General features: G+C 39.4%; 1 protein-coding gene and 1 long non-coding RNA gene across 5 annotated transcripts in view; both read left to right on the plus strand.

Annotated features, from left to right (window-relative positions):
- The first annotated feature begins 5,222 nt into the window (after positions 1 to 5,222).
- On the plus strand, positions 5,223 to 7,157 carry LOC147795696 (uncharacterized). The gene is made up of 2 exons (XR_015423655.1): positions 5,223 to 5,300; positions 6,068 to 7,157. It is a non-coding gene; the product is annotated as an uncharacterized LOC147795696 (long non-coding RNA).
- LOC110981620 (epidermal growth factor receptor kinase substrate 8-like) overlaps positions 6,991 to 26,771 on the plus strand; it is an 85,657-nt gene continuing 65,876 nt past the window's right edge. For 2 of the 4 annotated variants that reach the window (XM_022239326.2, XM_022239334.2), the window contains exons 1-2: positions 6,992 to 7,157; positions 18,822 to 18,875. The gene's annotated coding sequence lies outside the window, so the exon portion shown is untranslated. Of the gene's footprint in view, positions 7,158 to 18,821; positions 18,876 to 26,771 lie in introns of all 4 variants that reach the window. The other 2 variants (XM_022239335.2, XM_022239333.2) reach the window with 2 other exon arrangements.

The raw sequence follows: 26,771 nt of genomic DNA on the forward strand, positions 1-26,771 counted from the left end.
TGAAATATGTTTATAGAGGAAATACAGAAAAACTGAACAGGCAGTGGTTTGTAGAACAAAAGTGTTTGTAGAATGATGCAAAAGTAAACCAAAAACATTACCTGTAAATGATTTATTATGGGAGCGTTCTTTTGATATACTTTATGTATGCTTAATTTTAAACAAATAATTGCATTGCATTAAACTTGGTTTCTTCAAACGTTTAAAATGGGGAGGAATTATACCTATATGACAGATGCTTCGTGGAAGTACACATAATGTATTTTAATTCTAACAAGTCAGTACGTACTTGGAGTATGGTGAAAGTCATGTGCCAACTATCCTATGACAGTTGATATTCTGAAGAAACTTATGCTGCCGTACGTTAAAGCAACACTGTTTAGACCTGGCATGAAATAGCAAGCATGCATGGCAGTGGCGTATCCAGGGTCTGGGTCCACACGGTAAAATAAGGACCTTTTCTCTAAAACTTATTGCCTACTTTTTGTCGCCTGACCCCCCCCCAAAAAAAGCGGTATTGCTGGTTCAAAATTTTCAACATGTCTCCAGCAGGAACTTCCCGTCCCTATCCCCCATAGATACGTCACCGATGCATGGGCGTTGTTACTCCAGGTTTTAAACTTTCGAAGTCAAAAACAGTCTTCAAAATGGGTAGACTTACCTAACAAATACAAATCTAATTTTGAGAGTTAAATACAAGTCAGAGTTCTTGTGTGAATCAATTTCTGTCTTAATGGGGCTGTCGTGGTTTTTTCTGGATGGGTTATATAAAAAGATTCCTTTTGAGCAGTAAGGAGAAGGGCGCAATGTATAAACGCACTGTCTAACAAAACCGTACCCAACTCGGCTTCGTACGTCTCCCTTCGCGGCTTCGTATCTGACGTCGAAACTACTTGGAGCTGCACAGAATCATTTCTGCTCTAACTTAATGCAAATCCCCCATGTTCTGTTTGAGACCAGATACATGTAGTGTGGTACTCCTATGACATATTATGTAGCTTGACTTTTTTTGAAACTACAACCTAAAGTCGGAGGGATCAGGCGAAGCAGGTGCCACAAAGAGAAATTTACAAAACTCCTTTAGCATTTCATATTAAAACAACTGGCATGTGTCTATCAATGTAACTTAATTAGTGATCACGTGGTCAATTTTTAATGTATAAAACTTCAGTAGGCCGACGGCTGTTTCAATTAACCACAGGAACCTACCACCGATCTTACCAATTTTCTAAGCGCAGTGTATTCACCTTGCCCTGATGTCATGATTGGAAATGCATAAATATTTTATTTGCCACTTATCCCTTCATGTAGGACTACATGCGTCCACAGGTTAAAACTTTAATGTCGCCTGCTACCACGGAAATACCGCAGTGTCATGCTCCCAGGACTGACTCCAAGTTGTGATGTTTCTTCGGCGGCATTGGTGTAGTCTGGTTTATCCGTTGTTCTGTGGCTGAGACTAGGTTCAGTACTTCCGTTGCCATGGTTACCTCCATGGTCACTGACAGCAACTGCTTCTGACAGATTATCAAGGCCGTCGTTTGGATTCTGGAATTCTGGGATAGCTGCTTGGAGAAGATAGTTTTCCCAGTCCCTGCGACACCTTGTCGTGATTTCCCAATATTGTCGTCGCTCCGAGTTTTCAGAGGTGGAGTTTCGCTGGGTTCCTTGATGTTGTTCCGGCGAGTGTTCCAGCTGACTTCCCACGCTACGATTTTCATTCGTCGGTGAGCCATTTCTTGTGTTAGTTTCAAGGTGCTGCTGTTCTTCCTTTGCAGCCATGGCTTTATGGCCTACGCGTTCTTTGTTAATGACCACACCACTGCAGATATTGCCAATCACAACCGGACAACGCACTTTTCAAATTACCATCCTCCGGCGAAGAACTTAACAAAGTACGAAATCACGGCTATGTGTACACCTATTCTGCCAGCTGTAGATCGAGATATATGAAAATTGAAAAAAAAAACCAAGAAACCATGTATAAATTTGATATTGGATATGAACGAAACAGATGCAACTCTTTCTGACAATCCTGGTTGGCGGCTATGAAGTGAAAAATGATTTGACTTTGTACGTGCGCGTCAAATATACGTGCATTCCTAGGTATCCGGTTCGTAATGACTTCGTCACAAAGGCGAACGCGCCACGATTTGCCGGCTCCTACTGGACGATCGCTGAAGTTGCGCGTTAACTTCCGGTTCCATGGTTCCATGTAAACGGCGATAAATGCATTTAACACTATGTGCATGTGCAGTGCGGCGTGGTTCAATTAAACTGAAGTGACGGCACACTTAGGAACCGGATAGTGACCATGTCTACTACGCTATACGGTAACAACAGGTACCGGAAGAATAGAGGCAAGCTTTCTCATTCTCCTTATAAGCCTATAATGAATGTAACCTATGGTGTGACACTCCTTCCGGTTCAGAGTGTGTTTTCTGTTTAGCTGAATTCTCACTTGCGTACTTCTGATTCACTTCTCTTGCAATAAAAGAATCGACTGGAATGAAAGCGTTGTTCGAAGATTTACAATGAGCTGATTTGGCTGCAATTAATAAAAACATCGAAATAAAACTTACAGCAGCTTGGTCGAGTTCTTCCAGTTCACAACGGAGGCAGCAGATGACCAAAATCTGTAGACAAACCAGTGCTGCCCAAACCGAATTACAAATCTGACTGCATTTTGTGGAGTTCCCCTACTCGACTAAAGTTGGACAAATTCTATGTTTGACTCGTAGGGCTCTGATCTTTAGCTCCTGTTTTATTTTATTACGAAATTGACGAGGTATATCAGATTGTATTTCTCACTTGTTTCTCAATATTTTGATCACATGAGTACATTTTATTGCTAATCAGTATTAATAGCCCAGCAGAGTAAGTAGCCATTTTCTTTGGGCCTTCACCACAGGAAATGTTGTCGTAAGACTGGATTTCTCATTGGGGAAATTACCCGTATTGAAATTTGCTGACTGAATGGCTGACTCCATAACCTTTGAAATCAACGTGTGTTTTTTTTTCGATGAATAAGTCCTGTGTGAAGAGGTTGTAAAGAATTATTGCTGGCCCGCCTGCCAATGCTGGCAAGTCACAACACGTAGGCAACTCAATTTTGGGGCACGTCATCCAGACATTTTAAAAGTCAGTATAGGTTTAACGTAAATACATGATTCGCCGAGGTGATACACCGAGTGATTATGCTTGGTTCATCTATGGAGGGATACAGAGGTGTGAAATTACCGGCAGTCGGCAGAAAAGGAATAACAAACCAAATCAATCAAAAATACAAACAAAAATACCATTCTTTTTGTTAATTATCTTTTTTCAGTCAGATTCACCCCCCCCCACACACACTTGTTTCACATACGAAGTGTGGACCTGTGTGTGTTCTCCAGTGGTTAAGATAACTTAGTGGGAAAGTTTTTTTCCCGTTAGGAAAATTCCTTCGGGCTGGATTTTTGATGATGATTTCCTGGACTCTTCCTCTTCATTTTGCCACCGATAACCCTGCCCCCAAAATGCCACTGAAACTGCTTTTCAGAGAGGGGAAAACACTGTGTGGACATGTGCGAGTCCACACAATGCCATCACACCCTACATTATGTGGACTTCTTTTGTGCAGAGGTCCACACTATAGTATGTATGCCACGCTTGCACATCCATACAGGGGACAATCTTTCCAGACAAATGAAGAAGATAAAATCTGCTTATTGTTTGAGCAAATTTTCTGGACGGGAGAACAGAAAAATTGGCATTTTTTCCCCAGCAAAAAGAGCAAGTTATAGTTCAACCAGTCACAACGCTCACGCACAGACCAGTTTACACTCAAACGACCCTAGTCGGCCATTTATTATGTTTTCAATCTCATCGTTACTTGGTTACGTCAATACATCGGTCACTGAAATCTCGTACAATTATTTTCATGTGAATGGTTCCCTTCGTGATGTTAAATTGAATTGGTTATTGGTAATCAGCGGTCCCAAATGATCGACTGGATGGTCCAAACCATCCATCACTCGGACGGTTTTACCTCAACTGTAGTGAACTACTGTCTATTGACGTCGCTCGAATTTGCCCATACTGGACATTAGGATTGAACACTGTGGCATTGTAAGTGTTAGTGGTGACCCCCCCCCCAAACAACACCCGGGGTACTCTTAACGCTATAGGGTATGATAATGAAAGTTTTAACAAGGTTTTGATGCAGAAATTTTCAAAAATAAAAACAATGAACATTGCTTTGAAAACTAAAAAAAAAAATAAAAAACAGATTTCACGTTTCTTGTGCCAAAATTGTTAAATCTTTGGGTACCGTTAAGATATGGGATTCATGATTTCAGTGCATTTTTTATGTGTGCTTTCTCGTTTTTTCCATTTTATTTGTTGGTTGGGTTTCTGTTATAGGTAGCTGCGGACACTCGTAAATGTTCAGATCAGCATGGTATCCCGTTCCCACAGCCATATAAACACATAGACCGCCAGTCTGGCGCGTGTAACAATTGAAAAGCGTGAGCATGCGAGCAGTGGGCGAAACGATGAATGGCAGTGCGTTCAGTGCGAATTGCATGTGACACACTGGGAATGCATGGGCACGGGTGGGTTTACATGCGCTCTAAAAAGACGCTTCCTTTTTTACTCTTTTGTACTGCTATCTCTTCTTTTCAAATGTTGCAACTGCATTGTTTGGAACCTGCATCGACCACAGTAATAAACAGAGGATATTTTCACAATCATGAAATGCCTTCATGGCATTTTATGGCTGGAATTCAACTATGTGTAAATTCCCTACACCGAGGGTGAATTTGCCACGCTTTTGGACTTAGTCGGGTGCCGTCTCGGTTACCGTACCCCGCCGTTGTTTTGAATAGGAGCTGCCCGTCTTGGGCCGTTTTCCAATACTCAACATCGTCTCCGTCGCAGGTTTCGTTCCCAAAACCAACTTGAATCCCCGATTGTGGGCCTGAAGCGTTAAATTGCATCGGACTACTGTAATTTTTGGCTTTCTTGCATCTTATTTGATGTTCTGTGGCACTGTTAGACTGATTACTGTGCTTACAGTTTCAAAGTCAGCTAGTAAAAAAAAAAAACAGTTGCAGCCTGAGACGGAGCCGAAGTTGAGTATTGGAAAATGGCCTATGTGCTTGTATTTTTGTCTGTGCCCGTTACACAGAAGAAGGTACTAAGTTACCGAAAGCTCGGCAATCACATTTGATATGATATTATTATTCTTGTCGATAAACACCGTCATAGACGGACAGACGCTCCGCGTCTAACGCGCATGAAAGTTGCGTGCATTTTCGGTGAGTTTGTACCATACCATAGAGCTAATATCCGGTTCGTAAGTGTGACGTCACTTCAGTTTAAACCAAAGATGTTTAAACCACGCCCACTGCACGTGCACTGCACATAAGAGTTACATGCATTGATCGTCGTTTACATAACCATGGAACCATATGGGAGCCTGCAAATCATGACGCGTCCGCCTTACGGTGACCAAGTCACTTACGAACCGGATATAAAAAGTAGAGAATATATCAAATCAGTGCTCTGAAATATAGCCGAGCATTCGGTAATTTTGAGTAGCTTCTTCAGGGTAAGCAGGTTCAGATCACGGTGCCACGCAGCCCTTCCATATTTCTCTGATATAAAAAGTATAGCGCTAACTGCTCATTCTCCACGTGGAGAAAATTTGACGCCGTCCTGGGCGCAGACATTTTGAATCCATGTGCGTGCTTGTAAAACATTCAAAATCAGATAGAATGGATATCGAAGTATGCATTCTAAATGCAACGCTCAAGTAGGCTACAAAATACGTGAATGACAGCGCGTCTTTTGAATAAAGTGCACATGTACAGAGTAATGGCACGTGTTTATTTACACCCGTAGCTGATATGTTTAAAACGAATGTTTCCCCGGTAGCGCGAGTTGCAAAGCCACGAGCTTTGTCCTCGCGCTGGTAGTTTTTGTCGTGCGTGTGGATCGTGTGTCCAGGTAGTGACGCACACCTCGAGTAAAGGCTACCTAATCGGAGCAAGGGTCGACCATTTTGTTGTTTTTTCCCTACCAGAACCAAGCAGTAGCATTGGAGATTGCTCTGCTGTGGATACCAGTGACAAGAACAGTTTGAGTGAGCCCCCAACAAACTTCCAGCGAGCAGCTGCTTCAGGTTCTATGGGGTCACAGGCAGTTCCGAGAGCATCTCACATTCTGCCAAGTGAACGCATCTTCTGTCTACAGGACCAATAAAGGAGGGATTGGTTGTCAAGAAAAACTGTGAGCGAAAATGGCGCGCCTATGAGCGCAGTGTCCCAATTCAAGGAAAATTCTCCACCAGGCAGAGGCGCATAAAAAGTACCCCTTACAGATTCTTTCAAGAAGAGGGGTCTGTTTGAGCCTAGAAATTGTGGGATTGTGTCAGTATGGCCCAGAATTATCTCTGTAGATTCAGGGTCACCCGTCTTGGGGCAAAGCAGACAAAATGTGATTGAAAATTTATCAGAAGAGCCCGCGGAAGGTGAGGGGTGTCCTTTGAAAAAAACGACTGCTCAGAAGACTTGCGAACATTCACTTTGGGGGGGAGTTTGTTTTTGGTGGATAATAAAAAAAATCGTTGGTTAAATTATTCAAAATTGAAAATCAAACGAAATCTGAAGGACCAAACAACCCACTGTTTTATGTTTGAGAGGCCTCAGGGGCTTCAGTTGCCTGCCATGGGGCTCCAAATTTTGTTGATTTTACACTATTTTCGATGGAGCTTGAATTGATTGAGTGCACCCCTTTTCGGCGAGTACCAAAAAAAATACGCCCTCGTTTGTTCTGTTCGGAGCGGATAGGGCGGTGCACTGCAAGCCTCCACGAGGGCGCTGCACAATGGTCTTTGGTCAATATCACCAACGGCTTGTGGGCACGGCCAGAAAAGCGACCGGGAGGTGGTTCTTTTGCGGTCGGCATGCATAGGGCACGGCGCGGTAAGTAGGTGCGCAATTGTAAACAACGCCCATGCGCATCACTCGTGCATACACCGTTCGGAGGCGGTCGACGTCTTCCCAACATTAACAAACGTAGACGTTTCATCCGATTTGGAAAGGGCAATCTGAAGTCGGTTAGTGTTTTCCTGACAACCAGGATACACCGGGCAACTTGAAGCCATAAAAGCGGTAAATCATTTCTTTGAAATCTGGAAAATTTCCAGTCGGCAGGGGACGTATTTTATTGACTGACATGCTTGACATGCATTGATGCAGGGCCAGCGGGTAAGGTAACCCGTAAAACAAGGTCGTAGGGCTACCCACCTACACGTAGCTGTACCCGACATGTGTGTGGGCATAATCTGTGTTAGCACTGGTCATTCACTTTAGCGTGTTAGGCCTAGCTGAAACTGTCAAACCGCAAAAGTTGATACAAGTTACAACATCTGACACCACCAACGAGCTTGCATCCGTCATTAGGGATTATTTCTCAATTTATTGCCCGAACTTCCCTGTAGAAAAATCAATCAAATTGAGGATTTAGCCCAGGTTGGACGTTGTCTTCCCTCCGTAACGTAGTATGGTCAGGGAGTCCACCTGCGCTAATCCGCTCTGAGTGGGTACACTTCAGCTCGGGGCAGATTGAGGATTGTATATTTGGGGGCTCCCCATTTTTTGTCATTTTAAGTAATCTTGTAAAACGGGTCAGCTTGGTCATACCCCCAAAACCAAAGGCAATGCTCTCTTGATTGCGCTTACCCTATTAATTGGAAATTTCGAATTGAAAATTGTAAGAAAATGTAACTTCCTTATACCCCCAGAACTGTGGGGTCCAATGTCCGCTCCGCTCCATTCATGGGAGCAGAGCGGACGTCAGACCCCACCGTTCTGGAGGTACCGTAACTTCCTTACTGATACATCAACCATGCAAACTTGAATCCACTGTGTGTTGTGTAAAACGTTCACAGTTTCTCCTCATACATTCAAGTTCCCTCTGAACTCAAACCCTGTCCCCTTTTCACAACATCAGCCCTACAGTTATTGAGCATGATGTCATAATCACCTGCATGTACATGTACCAAGGTGAATCCAAAAGTTAAAATGTAGGTCTCCCTTCTACTATTGGAACGGGGTCCCCAAATATCCCATACAATCCCGTCAAAGTCGTGAGTATACTAGTAACTAGTGGAATTTCATTTCATTTAGCAGTTAGGACTTGACATTTTGTTGGAAGAAAAATGGTCTATACCACCTGTTTACTGGTGACGAATCGACACGGTTAGCGCATGTTATAGACTCATGTGATAGGCCTAACAGTTGCAGTTGATGAGGACACATTGGATATCTTTCTCGCGCAAGGATTGATAGACCATAAAAATATCACTGGCCAGTTGAAGCTCGACTTTGACTCTTTGACTGTTGGCCGATTAACGTTAGTAGCAGTTTTCGCTAAGGCATGCAATCGCAAATTGACAACCATTAACACCCTTCATGTATTTTGCTGGGGTGCAGCATTTTTGTGAATCTGATACTTAGTGATAGTGATGATGCTGATGTATGTACCTGCACTGTGGTGTTCCTGCTTGAACAGTCACAAGAATCGTTCACTTTCCTACTGAATAAAATCATTTTTTTTGGGAGACATGTTTTTCCAAAATAATGTATAATCTGAATTACACAGTTCCCTTTAGCCTGGATTCTGTATGGTCGTTTGTAACACAGACGGTCCACAAGACATCAAGATGCAGACACTTGCTGAAGAGATGCTGCGCGATGTCATTCCACCCAAAAAAATATTTAACAAAATGGCATTCAAAACTTGGGAAGTTTTCACTAAAAAATACCTTTTTTAGGTGGTAATGTTGCCTCTTGAAGCCAAACTGATACTCCAGTTTGATGTACAAGTAATTTGTTAATGGTCAGCTATTTTTTAAATGATTGGGGCTGCATACATGTACACTGTATGCCAGTAATCAGGAGAAGATGGACAAAATGAATGGTACTAAACTTCACATATATGGAGAAACATCATTGTATGTATGTGAGTGTCTGAATAGGCTTACTCAGTGACTCGACACAGACAGTTGGCAAAGTTGTAAGCCATTCTCTACTTTTTGCAGCTGTTCGAACTTCAAAATCTCATGAGTTTTTCTGTATGTTCCTGTAAAACCCCGACGAGGAGATGGTGTTTGATCCTTTTCCCACAACAGTGTTCTTGGGTTGTGTTCCTGCCGTTCCCAGTCTCTGGTCAGGCAATGGGCCTGCTAGCAGTTATCAGCCTTTCAATTGCAGCAGAGTACCGGGTACCAGGTGTTGTCAATCAGCTTTCACACCATGGGCGTTGATTACCAGTTGCTACAGTGTTACCAGTGGAATGTTAACCCACTTGAATACATTGCTCAGTACCTGCATTGATAAAGATTCTTGTTAGATCACTGTAGGTGCTGAGATTATTTGGGTATTATCAGAGTGTGCATACATGTACATAAATCTAAAATTGTATGAACTTTACCAGAAATATTTGTGTAGATGAGGGTGTAAACTTAAAATGGTCATCATAATAGGTAATTTGCAAACTCTGCAGCAACATACATGTACATGTACATTGTACGTTGTGGTCACAGTGTGGTGGAAGCTTACTACTGTAGGTGAAGCATGCATGTTGCACTGGTTCCTACGGCAAAAAATAGCGAGAATGACATGGAATAGCCAGGAGCGAGTGACACCCACGGCAACATACCGATAATACGTTTCAAACTTTGATAACGTGAAAACATGACGTGATCAAAATGTTGGAAATATTTAGGCAAGTTAGTTTACAAATCAATTCCTCTTTACATGTACATGTATGTGAGCACTGTGCAGGGTTCCAGACAATTGCCTGAATGTGGTTGTGCTTTGCTGTCATTTACATGTACTTAACAATTGTTGACTGTTGTGATGGGGGATATGATGTTTTGAACACCCTCGGACATGCATGGTGCCCTCAGCTTTGCCTGGGGGCACTATGCCACATCACAGCAGTCACCAGTTGTTTTTGTCATGCCTCTCTCTTAAGGAATTTATCCAAACAAGTGAGCTCTGAATTTCTGAAGTTCAGAAGACGGTGGGCTTACTGTCAAACTGTATGATTAACATACACTGTACATGAACTCGTAACAGACGCAAATGAAATGGTCTGCAAATGCACTGTTCCCTCACTTTCTTTAATTGCGTAAATTGTGGAAGTACATGTAGTGCAGATACCAGTGATTACAAGTTCACAGTCATGTACCGGTAGTCTGGTTAACAGTCCCTGCATTTACATACATGTACCTGCAGGGATGGGAACGAGTGTTATACGAGCGCGACCATTGATCAAATTCCCAGGTAACATGTACAAAACGTTCTATGGATACCATGCAAAACTGACTGACTGAACGACAACGGTCACTCTTGAACTTCCTGAAACACGACCATTGATCAAATTCCCAGGTAACATGTACAAAACGTTCTATGGATACCATGCAAAACTGACTGACTGAACGACAACGGTCACTCTTGAACTTCCTGAAACACTTTTGTCATGTGCATGTGCTATTGGCAGAATGACATGTCTCATGGTGAATGTGATATGCGAATATGTCGCCCTGTTATTTGATAGTTCAGGGCCAATGAACAGACAACATGTACATGTAGTATCCAAGACAGAGGTTCATGTATGATAAACGTGTATGTTACCGTACATCTACCGGTACATGTATACAATGTACATGTTACTTTCTTTTGAATATACCAAAGTTTGTTTAAAAAAAAGACAAAAAGAGACTGGTGCATGTATTTCGTGCAAGTGTTTCACTTGCCATTATCCAAAGTGCATATGTATGATTGTTAGAACTGCTAATTACCCCACGTATTTCACAATTATCTTGTTTACCAGTTGGCAGGCCCACTTGTGTGGTTATCTCCATGGAATATGGACTTCTTATTGTTGGAAACCAAAATTAAATCACCTCCACATGTCAAACAAACACTTCAGCGTTTACCCAAGCCAACTTTGCTCTTGCCTGTTCTTTCTTGGGTAACTGTAAGCTGTAAGCTGTGTGCCAGATACAGGTACAGGGTTAGCTGGCTCAATTTGGATTTAGGTCAGAGTCACTGGAGCTGTTGTTTGTATTCACGGAGTAACTGGGTAAAATGCCTGCTGTGTAATCTTCCCAATAGCTCATCTGTTGGATAAAAAATCAGATAAGGTACTTAGAGCTAAATAATAGAATCAGGGCGGAAATGCAAACACTCAGTTTGTGTGTCATACACGTGAGAAAGAAATGGATGATCAAATGTTCGCAAGTGAGAAATTCCACAACCAATAAAGAGCAACTGAAATATGCCTGCTTGTAAATTTAGAAATTAGGAGCCTTTCTTTTTTGTATAGCCAGTACATACATGTACATTTACTTGTACATTGTACATGTATGGGGAACTGTGACATTCAAATAAAGGTCAAATACCGTAGCACTTTTTTCAGGTTTTTCACATTTTCAATCAGTCATCCTATTAAAACGACACCTCAAATTGTGTAGAGTGTACAGTACTGTCCTCCCTGCCTATAGGGCATGTGTGTAGTACTGGGTGTGTACCGGTACATGTACATGTATACAGTAAAAGATATGTTTGTTTGCCTGTGATGTGAAGTGTCTGTGACCAGTTTTCAACTGATTCCACTCAGTGATAGTTTTGCATTTGTACCCTTTAGGGCCAAATTACACAGACCATGGAGGAAAAAGAACATGTTTTGCAAATTCCCAGGAACCTTATTGTTTAAAGAATGAATGAACAAAAGATTAGGACATGCAAAATCCCATGTATAAGCAGAATGTTGTATAATTAACAGTGCTCTTATTAACGAGGTTTGACTGCATTTTACGTGTACAAGTCTTACCATAGAGGAAGGACACAGAAGGAGTTGCAACTCTGGCACGTCAAAGTGCTCGATGATCATCGCCGCCCAGTCAGACGAACTATAGTAATCATTCCAAAAATGCCTGATTACTACCTGCAGCTTAGCCGGACAAGTGGGGCCAGTTTTATCCTAGCAATATTTGGGGAGTTTTCTTTGCAGTGAACTACAACTTGTCACAGTGACTGGGAAATAGAATGAAAATACATGTATCTAGCATTAGATTTACTTTTGCTGTCGTGAATAAATTTTTTAAAAAGATTTTGATGCACTTTTCCATTATCCATGCAGTGTTTGTAATTTTATTTTGCCACTCCAAAACATCAGTTTTCAAAGTCTTTCTACGAATTTGGCTAAAACTGGTCAAGACATGCTGATCACCAGTGGAAAGTTAAGTTCACGAAAAACAAAAGGAGTGATCATGAAATATCATAAAATACCTTTTGTGTAAATTCAGTAATAAAAATGATTCAAATAAAACACAAGATCTTATAAACAACTAGGCTATTTATTCCCAAAACAACTCCAGAGGAAAGCGCTCAATAAGGACAATAACTGCACATGAACACTTACGGCACACAGCCTAATACAAGCAACTGCGCAAGCATTAAATTTGATGTTGTTGTCAGATCATACCAAGCACCAACGATGGCCTGAATATTCAACTTCCTATACTGCAGTACACAACATTTTAAGGATGCAGATTACCAGTGAAAAATTGCCGCGATGATCATGGGATGCAAAGGGGGCTTATGGTTGTGAAATAGATGGTGTCTAACAAGCATTTGCTGCAGTCTGGCTAGGGACATACTGGGCATGACAGAAAGCGGTAATTGGCCAGATGTTGTAGCCTGGGCAGTTCAAACTCCTGTGTCCTTCCTCCATGGTCTTACCCCCGGTACATGTACCCGTAAGTCTTTGACTTAATCGTGTATATGCATGTATGTGTGTACACCAGTATGGGATCTGTATACATGTAAATGTACTGGTACATGGACTTGTACATGTGTATGTCATTGACTTTTACAACTTCTGTCATCAACACTTGACATGCTGACTGGCTTATCATGCCTGCTGTTCTGGTAAATTTTGCATGTGTAAGTACATGTATATACATGTACACGTGTACCTGTACATGGACATACTTGTGTACACGTACCAGCTACCGTACATGAATGCAAACTGTACGTGTACATGTATTTACTGGTACATGTAATGTGAAATGCCTGCATTGTATTCTGTGTACTTTTAATTCATTTCTGTATCCAATAATGATAAAACACTTTGAGGCTAGACTTGAATTGAAAAATGATGTTTCTGACTGACAACTACTCGTACCGGTATGCTTCGAATTTCACCAAGCAGTTACGAATCAGACATCAGTGGTCATGAGTTGATGATGTCTTTGATTTTCAGTCATGGGCGCCATTTGCCATTACGTTGTGTATGCATTGCTTCACAGTAAATCGTTTTTTGCTCTGTTCTTCGCCAAATTTAGCCACAAGACTAGAGTGGTTTCTGAGAATATTTTCATTGTTGGGCTCTCGTTCCTTTCTCACACTCTAAATTTGAGAAGTTTTCCCAGATCAGCTACATGTACATGTACATATCAGTAGTTACTGCATTTATGGTGAAAGTCAATTTCTTTCATCCATCTACAGCTGTAGATGTTTTTGTTTGACTTTGACGAGTTGTTCTGGACACCATCTACATGTACAATGTAAGCCTACCGGTACATGTACGTTTGCAGTGCTACGTAGGCTTCGACCTTAGCACTAGACCAGCATACATGTACATGTACCCGGTACAAGTTCTAGTAAAACTAATGCACGCTAGTAAAATTAAAAAATGCATTCTTTACATTTTATCCAGCGGGCTGATAAAGAAATACCTACATGTTCCTGTTTGAAACTCATTTGTGACAAAATTTTATGCACAATTGTGAAATTGATTGTATGCGTTGTTTATTGTTAATTGTAACATGTTAGTCCGCCACTGTTAAGTGTAAAAATTGACAGCAAGATTCCACAGTAATGGTTGAAATAACGAATTAAAAAAAAATGGTTTTGCTAAACAATGATCAGTGGGTTCACGTGTACATGTACAGTGTAGTATATGCATGCTACCCTGGGGCTACACGTACATGTACATGTATACACTCTGACTTTGTACATATACTAAAGCACCCCTGTATTGCCTACATGTATTTTTGCTATTTCTTGATTCTGTTTTCATGGATTACGTACATGTACATTAGGTGTAAGTCCTAGTCTATCCTGCAGATAATTTTTGTCTTGAATTAGTTTTTTCAAAAAGTGAAAAAAGATGTACGATGTGATGAAACAAGCTGCTTATATACAAACGCAAAACCTTCACATTAGTGCCTCTTGGTGTTCATGTGCGGTACATGTACCCTGGTACATGAACATGAACGGGTAGCTGTCTATTGCACATTGTGCTCAGCATTTGTAAATTAAAATATAACAGTACACGTACATACATCTTGCCAAGACAGTTTTTCTTATGTAGTGCATTGTAATACATGCACGTACCACATTGTCATACATTTGATGTACATGTACTGTACATTGTACATCGTAGTTTGTACATATGTACGTATACATGTAAGTGTATGTACACACATTGACCAGAGTTGTGACTCTTCCAATAAATCATAGCATCGTTGTAGACAGCATATCACATGGTTTTAGGGTGGATAGTCAACTTTTCTGACCATCTACTACATGAACACCGGTATGATGTACATGTACATGTACAGTACATGTACTACATGATGAACTACATGTACATTGCATTCTGGGAAACAGTTCAGAGCTACTGGTAAATGTGTTTGACTTGTGTACAGATCCTCACATGTGCTTGGTTAACAGCACAAATAGTGACTGGTTTCTGATGGTAAACAGACCAATGGGAGTTTGGTTCTTGATCGTGTACATGTACCAGTACACTGTATATTGTACATGTTGTAGGGTCCATCTATACAGCGGTACTTGTACTTGGGCGTGTAATAGTCAGTGTGTCACATGTAAGGAAACTTCATAGAAAGAAAAACTACCATTGACTGAATAGATTCTTTGTAAGGCTACAATGAACCCATATAGGCGTGGTTTGAGAATCTAAACATTTTAGATCGTAATCATAAATTTTTACAATGCATGTAATATCATGGCTTTATTGTCCTCACGCAAAATTAAAGGAACCAGTAAATAGAAGTATTTTTATAAACTTTACTAAAAACCCTTGAAATTGCCTCTTTGGGTTTCAATCAACCTTATTTGAAATTTTTGTTTTGCAGTTTTAACCCATATTTTCATGCTTTATTGGTTTTTATGCACATACATATTTGCATATTCATGAGCAGAACTATGATGTCATCCAAGGCACTGAATCTCAATGTTGCACAAATTTGTGCACAGAAAATTTCTAGATTTTTTTAACCACTGCTATGGCAAATGTCATTTTCTTTGGTAATTTATTGGTGTACATGTAAGAATACATGTATGGCAATAATCCTTTTCACAGAAATGTTCCCAGATAGTAAATTTGGGGATTAAAGTTTGAACATGAAAACATGCAACCTGAACCATGTCTTCCTGGATTTCCGTCAAAGCAAAAGCGTCCTCACTTGTCCAGAAATGCTTGGTCAATCTTTTATGTTTGAAAAAGTGCACCGTTAGTTCATGTAACTCAAACAAGATGTCAAACAGTCTTCATACATTGTACATGTAGAAGAAGAGTACAGAGATACACAAATAGGGATTCTAAGAAAAATCATTTCCTGGATCCTTTAAGTTGTGTTTTGTACAGTAATTTTTATGGTAACCAAAACTAGTTTATGCTGTGTACATTTTGGTGTTTCTAAACTATTTACATGTACATGTAGCAATTGATCCAAAATATACACTGTACAAGTAAATGTAACAATAGTTATGCACCAAAATGGTTGTAATCACTTGTGTGGGTTTGATCAATCCATTTGGTCAATTTTACACATTTATGTGCACTCTACATGTTTGTACATGTGAGATATCAATAGCTTAGACTTGTGGGTTTGACTTTCCATTTTTAGAATGCAAAGAGATTCATTGTTTTTTTTGCATTTGGGAAGTCTGCTGGCGCGGCAGGAATGCCTCGGCAGTTGCAGGAGTTGTGTTTTAGCATTTACCCGTATTTTCACAGTACTGCAGTACAGGACTTTGGGTTCATGGTCTCCGTGAAAAAACAACAAAAAGCTGAGTTGCATTACAAAATACTTCATTCAAAGCACCTAACCTTTGAACCAGTTTCCCTCATTGAGGTGTTGACACCTTGGGCGTCAGCATCAGCCTGTAGCTAGAAGTTGACTCAGCATATCATACCTGAGCACATAAGCAGTTATTGATTAATTTGTCTTTTGATGTCAACGAATTATGCACATGTGGAGTCACAGTGGAATTTGCATTGCCACAGTCATGACAGTTTGATGTGTGTATACATAAATGTACAGTACATGGCAGGTTCCTCAAAATATACATGTATATCATTACATGTACAGTAGATAATGTTCAACTTTGGGGTTCAGTTTTTCTGAAGTGAAAAGCAGTGAATTAATTGCAGTGTCTGATGAAATGAAGGAAATCGTGCTGATATCTGGCACACTGATGACTGTGCCCATCTTTCAACTTAATCAGAGTTGATTAATTAAGTCTCAAACATCAGCATTTTTGACGGACGTAAGCAACTTGTTGAAATCCTAGCCAAATAAAAGTTATCAAGAAGTAATAATCCCTATGGTTATTTTACATAGATTTGTATGTATGTGGTGAAAGTTGTTAATATTTACAAATATTTAAACCATAATCATGAAATTAATAATATCTCTCCCAAATAATTGGGTCCCAAAGTCAGCAGTCGCGAACATCATTTAATTCTGCAAGAAAAAAGCGAGTAAAATCAATGTACAACACAAGCTTTAAAAAGTACCGCCAAACCGTCATTCTTTTATGACTGGACTGATCAATTTTCTTCAAGTACGTTTCCAAAAACTGCAGTCCAAATTACCGATCATGACGCTTTTGTGGCATCCATCAATTTCTCACGGTGATGTACATGTATGAAACATTTTGATGCATCTCAGGCTGTATGACCTTTGACATCAACCCAGATACTGCACCTTCTTTTTCATTCAATATTGAGCCCCTCCAAAGAATGGCAACACTCCAGGATTTTTCTCTTCGTACCAAGGTTTCTCAAAAGAACATCTGTCAAACTGAATGATGTTCACCAAAAAATGATGTCCAAGACATAAAATACAATTTATGATGAATATCTGATGCCTAGAGTTGTTAAGTTGGATTTAATTTTCAGCGGGGATATCTCCAAAATAAGTGGCAAAATGAACATTGCGCATGGAATTTTCAAGCATTATATGTGACAGCATTTTCGGCATTATCGAATGTCATGCATTTTCCGTTGAAATTCTTGAACGGCCTCAAACTTCCATTAAATGTGACGTTCACAACAAACATACAGTAGAATACACTGTACGTGTATTGTACTCATAATACATTTTTGATGCAGCAAAATGTAAAGATTATTTTCGGATGTTGAGAGGTACATGTACACTGTACATGTATAAGGCCTGGCAGATATGATGGTACATGTACATGCACATGTATAGTGAGAGTGATTTTAAGCAGTAAGAGAATGAAGTGAGCCGAACTTTTCTCATTTTCCGTAAATTTTGTGCTCTTTTTTTCATGGCTCATTGTTTTAAAGTTATTTATCAGATGCTTTAAATATGTCAGTTGAAAAATATACTGAATTCTCCTTGTTGTTTTGAAATCAAGTCCTCTGGTGCAAACACTTTGATGTAAAACTTTAAATGAATTCAACTCCATTTCATTTGCACTGGTAGCCAACCAAATGATGTCCAATAAGTACATATTATGCCTAATTCTCCCCATATAATCATTTTTATAAATCAGAAGGTGCTAATTTGTATTTTACATGATCAAAGTCACTCGTTTAGAAGTTTTGAAAAATGACAGCCGAGGTTGCATTTTGGTCCATTTATGAAGAACATGCCATGTGCATATTTCAGGAAACTATTTTCAGGGTCTAGGAGTTAACAATAAGCCATTTGTGAGTTAAATTTGAGTAAAATCTGGTACACCGACTTATTTGATTGCACATAAACGTAACAAGGCCGACTCTGTGGTGCGGTGCTGCAGTGAGCAGGAGTTTGTGGGTTTGAGTCCCCCCAAGTGGGCTTGTGCCCCTTTTGTTTTTTTTATTTGATTTGTTTTATTTGTTTTTTCTTGTAAGGTTTTGGACAGCACTGAGCACACAGTGTTGATCTCACTGGCCAAAAACTCCAAATCAAAAATTAACATCTGCCTTATGCAAGTACTTCTTTGGAAATTTGCTGATGTACATAGCAGGAGTTTTTAAAAACTAAGGAATAGAAAGATATAAATCTTCGTGATCATTTTCCGTCTATTTTATACTACACATGTATTTGCTTCATGGCTCATTCTTTGAAGAATTTTTGAGGGACATTTAATTGAAAACTACATGTACATGTATACCAGATGATCTTTGTTGTCGAGAAAAGTTTGGGAATCAAGTGGACATAAACATTGACTTCTACAGTAACTTTAAATGAGTCGGACTCCCATTGATTAACACTGGTAGCCAACCAAACATCCATGTACATGTACAAAGTTTAGCTGATAATCCCTGAATGATCAATGTTCATAAATTCGAAAGTGCAAGTTGGTGTTTTAATGACCAAAGTTATTCTTTTAGCAGTTTTGCAAAATGAGAGGGTGTGTTTTTGTTTATCGTTCAAAGAATATGCCATACATGTATGTACAAATACTCATCATACATGTAATTTTGTTTATTAACAGAAACAGGATCTCCAAGCTGCTGGTGGTATCTTGAAGAATCTTCCCTCGGAGCTGGTGAGTCTCTTCTGTTTTTTTGGGGGGGGGGAGGTTAACACATCTTTTGCTTGGTTTCAGTCACGTCATCCAAAGTAAAGGTGCAGTGGTTCAAGAGGAAAGCTGCATTAATCATGGCGGTCTACAAGTTAGCAATTACGTTTAATACATGTAGATGAATTACTTAATTTTCCATGAGAATCTTGATTAATTTTTGTCAAATTGACTCATCGATCATTGTACATGTATTTGGTGCTGCTGTGGTACATGTAGCTCAAGTTTCTTGAAATATACAGCCTTGAGTTATGAAGTGTACTGGTAGGTATTAAGCACTGGTTTGGTGATCTAAATATTGTCTCTGGTTTCAAGTAACAAAATGCGTACAAGACATTCCAACTGACAGACAGACTGAATGACACACAAAACAGTACAGTAAAGGTTTCTTTTCCACTGTTGCCAATTTTGTTTCGTGTACATGCCATATATTCTCTCAAAAGTTGTTTTTTCTAGATATTGTTTCAGGTGGCATAAAAACGGGCAAACATTCACCCCAAAATTCACTTTTGGGCTATTTTTTGAATTATTTTGCAAAGTTTCATTTGGTTTAATGCAAAGTTGCTTAAATAGCATGTACATGTATGTGGCACAGCTCATCGGTACATTATGCATGTAACTTGTGCATCTTTGCCAGAAACATTAAGTGTTGTGAAGCTTTTAGTTTAAAGAGCTTTATGACTCATTTCACGTGTAACAGAGAAACCGGTTTCTCTGTTACACTTGGGAAAACTGTCATAATACAAACATTAATTTACACTGGGAACTGCATCAGATATTGTTGTAACAATGGCAACAACATTTCATGTCTGCAGTCAATGAACAGTGATCTCAAATAAATTAGGGATACAAATATACTCTAAAACCTGTCCGTATTTCCGATGAATGGGAATTAATGCGAAGCGGTTTTGATGTCATAAAGCATTACAATTGTCACCAAACATTGCACATATTGCAGTGGGTTCAACATATGTGAATAAAAAAAGAAACCTTTTGTAATGAAAATGTAGAAAAACTAAGGATTGGGGCATAAAAAAGAATTCTTGTTAAAGGAGAATCTTGTATTTAAAGTGCTGTTATTAACAACGTTGGACTGTCATGACTGAATGGGTAGGCCAAAAAAACTTGTCATGCACCCACAGGCCAATTAGAAAGTTAAAAACATAACTTCTGTCTTTACTGGATAACAGAAAATTTCAAAGAATTCAGAGTTGCAGAGATACATTTACTTAGATGCTGGTTCACATTTTTATTCAAGTGGAATGCGAAGAAAGTTTGATATCACGAAAAATTTATACCAAAAAGTTCAACAAATCCCCACGTCCAATTTTGTGATTCGAGCTGTATGCTAATGACATTGACGATTTCTCAGCGCCCTGGCCTTGCGGACCATTCACAAAATAGCACCAGCATGCCGAGTTGGCGCAGCACACGCGCATCGGTGACTGTTTCCCGAGAGGTGTAATGTGCCTTGCACTGTTTCCATGTGGTCACTGCCACCGAACCTTTCACTGCTCACAAGACAGTCACCGGCGCACGTGTACCAACTTGACACAACACGCTGTGAATGGACCGCTAGGCCAACTTGTCATGACATTGTTAACGGACATCAGCATACAGATAAACTCGCAAAAATGAAAAAGGCGACGACGACAAGCATTTCTGATTCAAAGGAGAAAAATGTTTCCTTTCTTGCATACATGTACGCTCATTTTTATTTGTAAGTTTTGTAAATTTTACCTTCATGTCTTGAGAAGAAACCCGCAACCCGTAACTTTTTGTCACAGCGTAATGTGTGAGTAACGAACACTTCAATCAAAATTTCTCGATGATGAAAGAATGGTGGGAACTTGGCATGTTTGTGTCAGGTGACGAACACGTGACAGCGCATGCAGGCTTGCAGTATGATCCTGACTCGGGCAAAATTTGGAAGTTGCATGAACCTTTTTGTTTACAACGTAACGATTTTGCGAGTAACTAAAATATTTGTTGACGAGAATTGACAGGGATATCTTCAGAAATGTTTGGGATCTCAGACACAAGTTAGTAGGAGGTATTTTGGGGAATACTTACAGTTGATATTTTAGGTTTTGGAAATGATTTGCAACAGCTTTTTGTTTGTTTTTAACAGCCAAAAATGATTTTCACTTCATAACAACTGGAGGAACGAAATGTCACTTTGTTATATCAGATTATGACAGCACCTGTATTTCAATTAAAATGAATTTCATTTGCAGATTTATCCAATATCATAATTTACCTCTCTGTTGATAGGTTAGTCAGAAAATAAACGATTTATTTGTTTTGTCAGTGGTATGAAATGTCATACGAAACAGGTCATCAAAAATGTCACAGTAAACAGTGAGAAACGATGAGGTTTTTCCCTTGTAATTATTGTGTAAATCAACTTTTTTAATGTAAATGAATTTAATGTAATCAACACATATTAATTGACAAATACATATGAAAATTAAATGGGAAAGTGAAACTGGTCTTGTTTTAAATGGTCATGATAATTGTAATGTCCCTGAAATATACATTGGCCCCCCATATTAAAATGAAGACCCATATATGTACATGTACTGTTTGCACTGTACACATTGTGTCACAGACACATGTACATGTAGATTAGGTACATGTACATCTGAATGTGCAGAAGCCCCATAGAAGCTTGCTTGAGATGATGAAATGTCTGCCTTAACGTGTAGCCGCAATGAGTTTTTTAGACTCAGTTTTTCTACAACTTTCACATCTTTTACATGTACATGTATGTATGAAAACATTTTTACATTCCTATTTGATTAAATGCATTGAAGGTACACTTTTGGAAATACTTAAAATCATCTATGCTTTCCCGGACAACTGAGGGCACTGTTGCTTTGATGTCATCTAGGGAAGACATACATGTAGTTCATTGCGTAAGTTTTTCTATTAAAATTGTGAACCCAGAAATTAAAGTACATTGAAAACATTTCCGAGAAAGGGATTGGTGCTCATTTATTGCTACACTTTAACAGCAATACATCAGTAAAGTAGAGAAAATTTAGTCCAGCAAAATCTACAGGAATGAAACACTTTTTTTTTCTGTACATTACAAACCAGGGTTTATTTGAGGCTTTCTTCCTGGGATGTCATCACAGTTTTGCTCATGAATATGCAAATACTCAATTAGCATGAAAACAAAACAAAGCAGTATAATATCTTTCGAAATAATGAAACAGAAGTTAAAAATAAGGTAAACTTTGGCACAAAGGTGTGTTTTGAAGGTTTGTATTAAAACTAATTGATTGCAGTTTCCTTTCAGACGCTTTTGTTGTCACAATTTTACTGTTTTTGTGTCTGCACTGAGTCCATTCAGCCTGAAAATTGCATTCTGGTATCAGTGTGTAATGTCTATCAAGCTGTCCATAAGTGTTGATGTCCAGAGGTCAGCCTGTCCTGCCAAGTCCTTACTTTATCAACTGGTCATTTGTGAGCTGTTGTAGGCAATTCCTGAAGGATTTCATCATGAAATAGTACTGTCTGTTTACATAATTTGGTATACTTTGTGAAGTTCATTTGGCTTGGTTTTTAGTCCATAATAATTCCAGCTGAAAGATAAAACTGTATATCAAATGTTATTGGTGACATGCAGGCCTACTGAGGCAGCTTCCCTGGGACTTCCAAATGATTGTTTATATACCCCCATGTATCACACAGGATAGCCATGTACATTGTATACCACATTACCAGGCAGACAGGATGCCCTGTGTGATACTGAGGACCCCCCCTGCTTTACACTCAGTCTTGTACATCACAATGGGATAAGTAGTTTAGCAAAGAGTGAGGTTTATGGAGGGGAGGTTTGAAAGGGTGCATGCACATGGTACATGTACATGTGGTATGTAAATCACAGCATTAGAGGTAGTTGCCTGGGATTAAGATTCAGCAGACCGAAAAGCTTTCAGATGCCAGTAATCTTCGTTTGGAAGACTTGGTATCAGTAACAGCTCATCTCATGTGCACTGTAAATCGCTCCGTATTACAAACTTGGAGTTACTCCAGTCCTATGTTCCAGTGCAGTGACACTCCATGAAATGGACTACATGTACCTTGTAAACCACTTTTGAGTATCAGCGTCTAGATTGAACCATCTGATGCCTAGTAAAAGGTACATGTGTACACCCAAGTGAACTGCTATACTGAACTGCTATGTACAGTGTATGCTCAGATTATTGTTTCCATGATAAACCTCCCTTACACTTTCCAGTCTCACTAGTAGCAGAAGTTGATCATTGCAAATTTGGGCAAAGTAATTACCGGTATCATTCAGAATAAATCAGTTTCGCTCTGTATATGTACTTTCAATCCAGTGGCTCTCTATTATTACTTTTGATAACGGCTCCCTACCCTAAGAGAGACATTGCAAAGATCGCATTCTCCAGTGTTGGAAATACCTTACAAGCATCATTACATGTACTTTGCTGCACAGATAGACCTGTCATGCATGTGATCCATGATTTATTGTTTTTTTAAAATGTTATTTATTTAAATCACCAGCAGGGGTTTGCCGCCAATTGAATTTGATTCCATGTATCCTGTTCTACTGTACATGTACATGTATGTGTAACCCTTGTAGTGTGTAGCAGAGTGACAAGATAAACTCTGCTGGTGCAGTTGCACTGTGATCAGTGGATGCAATGAATGAATTTTATTGCAGTCCTGATATCACACAAATGCATTTACAGCTCTTAATGCATGTTTGTGTCACACTTTACCTGATTTTACCAAGCATCTGTTTAGTGGGCCATTTTTACGGGCTTTACGAGATCTTGTATTTTTACCTGACGCAGATTGGCATTCAGGAGTCAAAGTTGTGATGTCATTCCTGTAAAGAGTGTAACTTCAATATTGTTGTTATTCAGCATCATAATTTGTTAGAGTTTTGGATTTTTTGTTTTCTTCAATTTCGTTTTCTTTAATGATTTGTTGCAGTGGTACATCCAATGTATGTACACGTATTATAGGCCAATAACCAAAGTTTTTCTTTTCAATTTTTCAGTTGGCAAATTTTGGGTTCACAGCAGAATACTTTCAGCAGAATACTGTGATTTAGAGCTTCCAGCAATCCATCAGTTCTATTATGTACATGTAGGTCGTTCTGCAGTGAGAAATTTTTACCCCAAGGTTTAGTTGTGTTCTTAAGCTTTGTGTGCTATGGCATTGTGCTTCAGAGAATGGATTTTATAGATTTCTTTCATAACTTGGAATTGGTCCATCTACGTGTAGCTTCTATGGACTGTGAAATATGTTTGTACAGTATACACATGTACCGATACATGCTCATTAATTCATGTCTAGAGCCTGAGGTTTCCCATTTCAGACAGTGGCATCTCATTGTTATAAACTGCAAAGGAAAAAATACATGTACCGGTAGTTTTTTGAAGCCTTGTCGTACAGTCTGTACCGTACCAGTGCGGGACATGTACCAGTTTGGGTTTACATAGATTTACACACACACACACAAGGATGTGGCTAAAACCTGAAAGGACATATACCCCAACTCATGTACATGTAAGTCCAGAATTGACATGGACCTTTCTGTGACAATCTTGTGTCATTTCAGAGGTGTCGGTACAAGTACATATAGAGAGACTATAAAATGCAGACCTATTATCCTCCTACAAGTCAACCTCAGAACATGGGTGCGGTCATGAAGTTCAGGTAACATAGGAAGTGTGGAGCCTTTAGTTGGTGCAGGGAGTTTGGTCCAGCTTTTGTTCTTTCATTCATCATAGATCCAACAAATCGTAATCCAATTTGTGTCAGTTGAAGGGTCAAGCTCCTGAGTAGCCTCTGGAGACCAATAATTCAATTACTATACAAGGAGTAAAGTACAAGTGAGGTCACTGCCAGGGCAAGGTTGGTTAGCTCATGAGCAGCACTGGAAGGTGAGCAACATGTACATGTACCGCTAGTCCTGTGCCTTGCTGTACTGTCACACATTGTCTTTAGACTTACTATGCAATACATTCTGCAGTTGATGTGAAGACTTCGGCAATTCTTTGAAGGTACATTAGATACCTTATATATAAAGATACAGTACCAGTACAATATCATGTTAAATATGATTTTTTCATAGTTGTGAAATTATTCACGATTTACAACTCTTTCTGTTGTCTAGTGTATCTGAATTCTTGTGCAGTGATACTGATTTGTGAACACATTACACATTTATCATGGCCCAGATTCTGAAGACTACCTGGTAGCTTACAGGGGAACACCCGTATGTAATATTCACAACTCTCAAACGGATTGATTGATTGCCTAAGGGAACACAGCAGGTTGCTTTTTTCTACTGAATGGATGGAGAGGTTAGCATATGAATAGAGCCACACGCTTGCTATGATCATATTTGCCATGTGACATGTGGTGTATGGTCAGATCATGGATGGGGGATCACGCATCTCGTTTGACCATGGAGGAAGGAAAAGTCAGCACTTCGGAAATCTTTAGCAACTCCATTTGTTCCTGAATCAACCCATCCATAGAGTAAACTAACGGTTATTGATTCCCACACCTGACTGGCATTCTTGGCTCAAAACATGGGTACTTGCAGTAATACCATTTCTGCTTTAAGTCCTGAGGCTTGCACAAACACCTTCAGGCAGTCGGTCCCTTAAAAAAGCAGGCGGAAAATTGATTTGTTGTAAAATATGGATTTTCCTGCAGCCTTGTAAGGATTACAAGTTCTTGGATTGATTTTTTTTGTACCCCAAAGGGATTCAGAGATAATGTTGGACGAGGAAGAGTTTAGGCTTTCAAACGCATCTTAACAAGAAAGGCACGCTACAGTATTTGTTTGACACAAGATGTTGTGTTCATAACATAGGTACATGTACATACATAAAATACAACAAGAAAGGCACGCTACAGTATTTGTTTGACACAAGATGTTGTGTTCATAACATAGGTACATGTACATACATAAAATACAACGTATACACATATGATACAGCAGTGCAATTTTACAAGAAGTGGAGACTGTACAGTATTCGATGACTATCCATACTTTCCTGCCTCAACCAAGAGACTGGTACTGCTGCACACCATCCAATGATGACTTGGGTTTAGCCAGTAACATTTGTTTGATGTTCATCTTTATGAGGATAATCTTGTTCTCCTCCTTTGACCAGTCATGCATTTTTGGAACACACAAACTAAAACATACATGTACATGCAGTGGAAGAGATGTTACCATTAAGACTCTAAGCTTTCACCGAGTTTACTTTATTGCTTCAATGGGAAATTGAATATCTGGATGAATCTGTAGACATGTACATGTACATCTGGAGACAGAAACTACAATTAAATCTTTCCAAACATAAGTCAGTTTTTTGTGTAAGTACCCACACACACACTACCATGAATGCATCACAAGCCCTACAACCCCCAGCATTGCATTATGCATATAGAACAGACACCTGTGTGAGCATTGAACAAGATGTTTGTATTATGGAACGCATGCATTACATGTACAGTGTACATGTAGCACTCTTGGTGCACGACCTGGGAACCCCAAATAAAACTAAGTTGTTCAGTCAGAAGTCATGATAATGAGATTACATGTAAATAGTGCCTCAAAGTCTTGGACTATACATGTAGCTACATGTAAATAGTGCCTCAAAGTCTTGGACTATACATGTAGCTACATGTACATGTAAATAGTGCATCAAAGTCTTGGACTATACATGTAGCTACATGTACATGTAAATAGTGCCTCAAAGTCGTGGACTATACATGTAGCTACATGTACATGTAAATAGTGCCTCAAAGTCTTGGACTATACATGTAGCTACATGTACATGTAAATAGTGCATCAAA

This window comes from Acanthaster planci, linkage group LG21 (assembly GCF_054643075.1).
Source record: "Acanthaster planci isolate LZ-2023a linkage group LG21, COTS_SCS, whole genome shotgun sequence".
Lineage (NCBI taxonomy): Eukaryota > Metazoa > Echinodermata > Asteroidea > Valvatida > Acanthasteridae > Acanthaster > Acanthaster planci.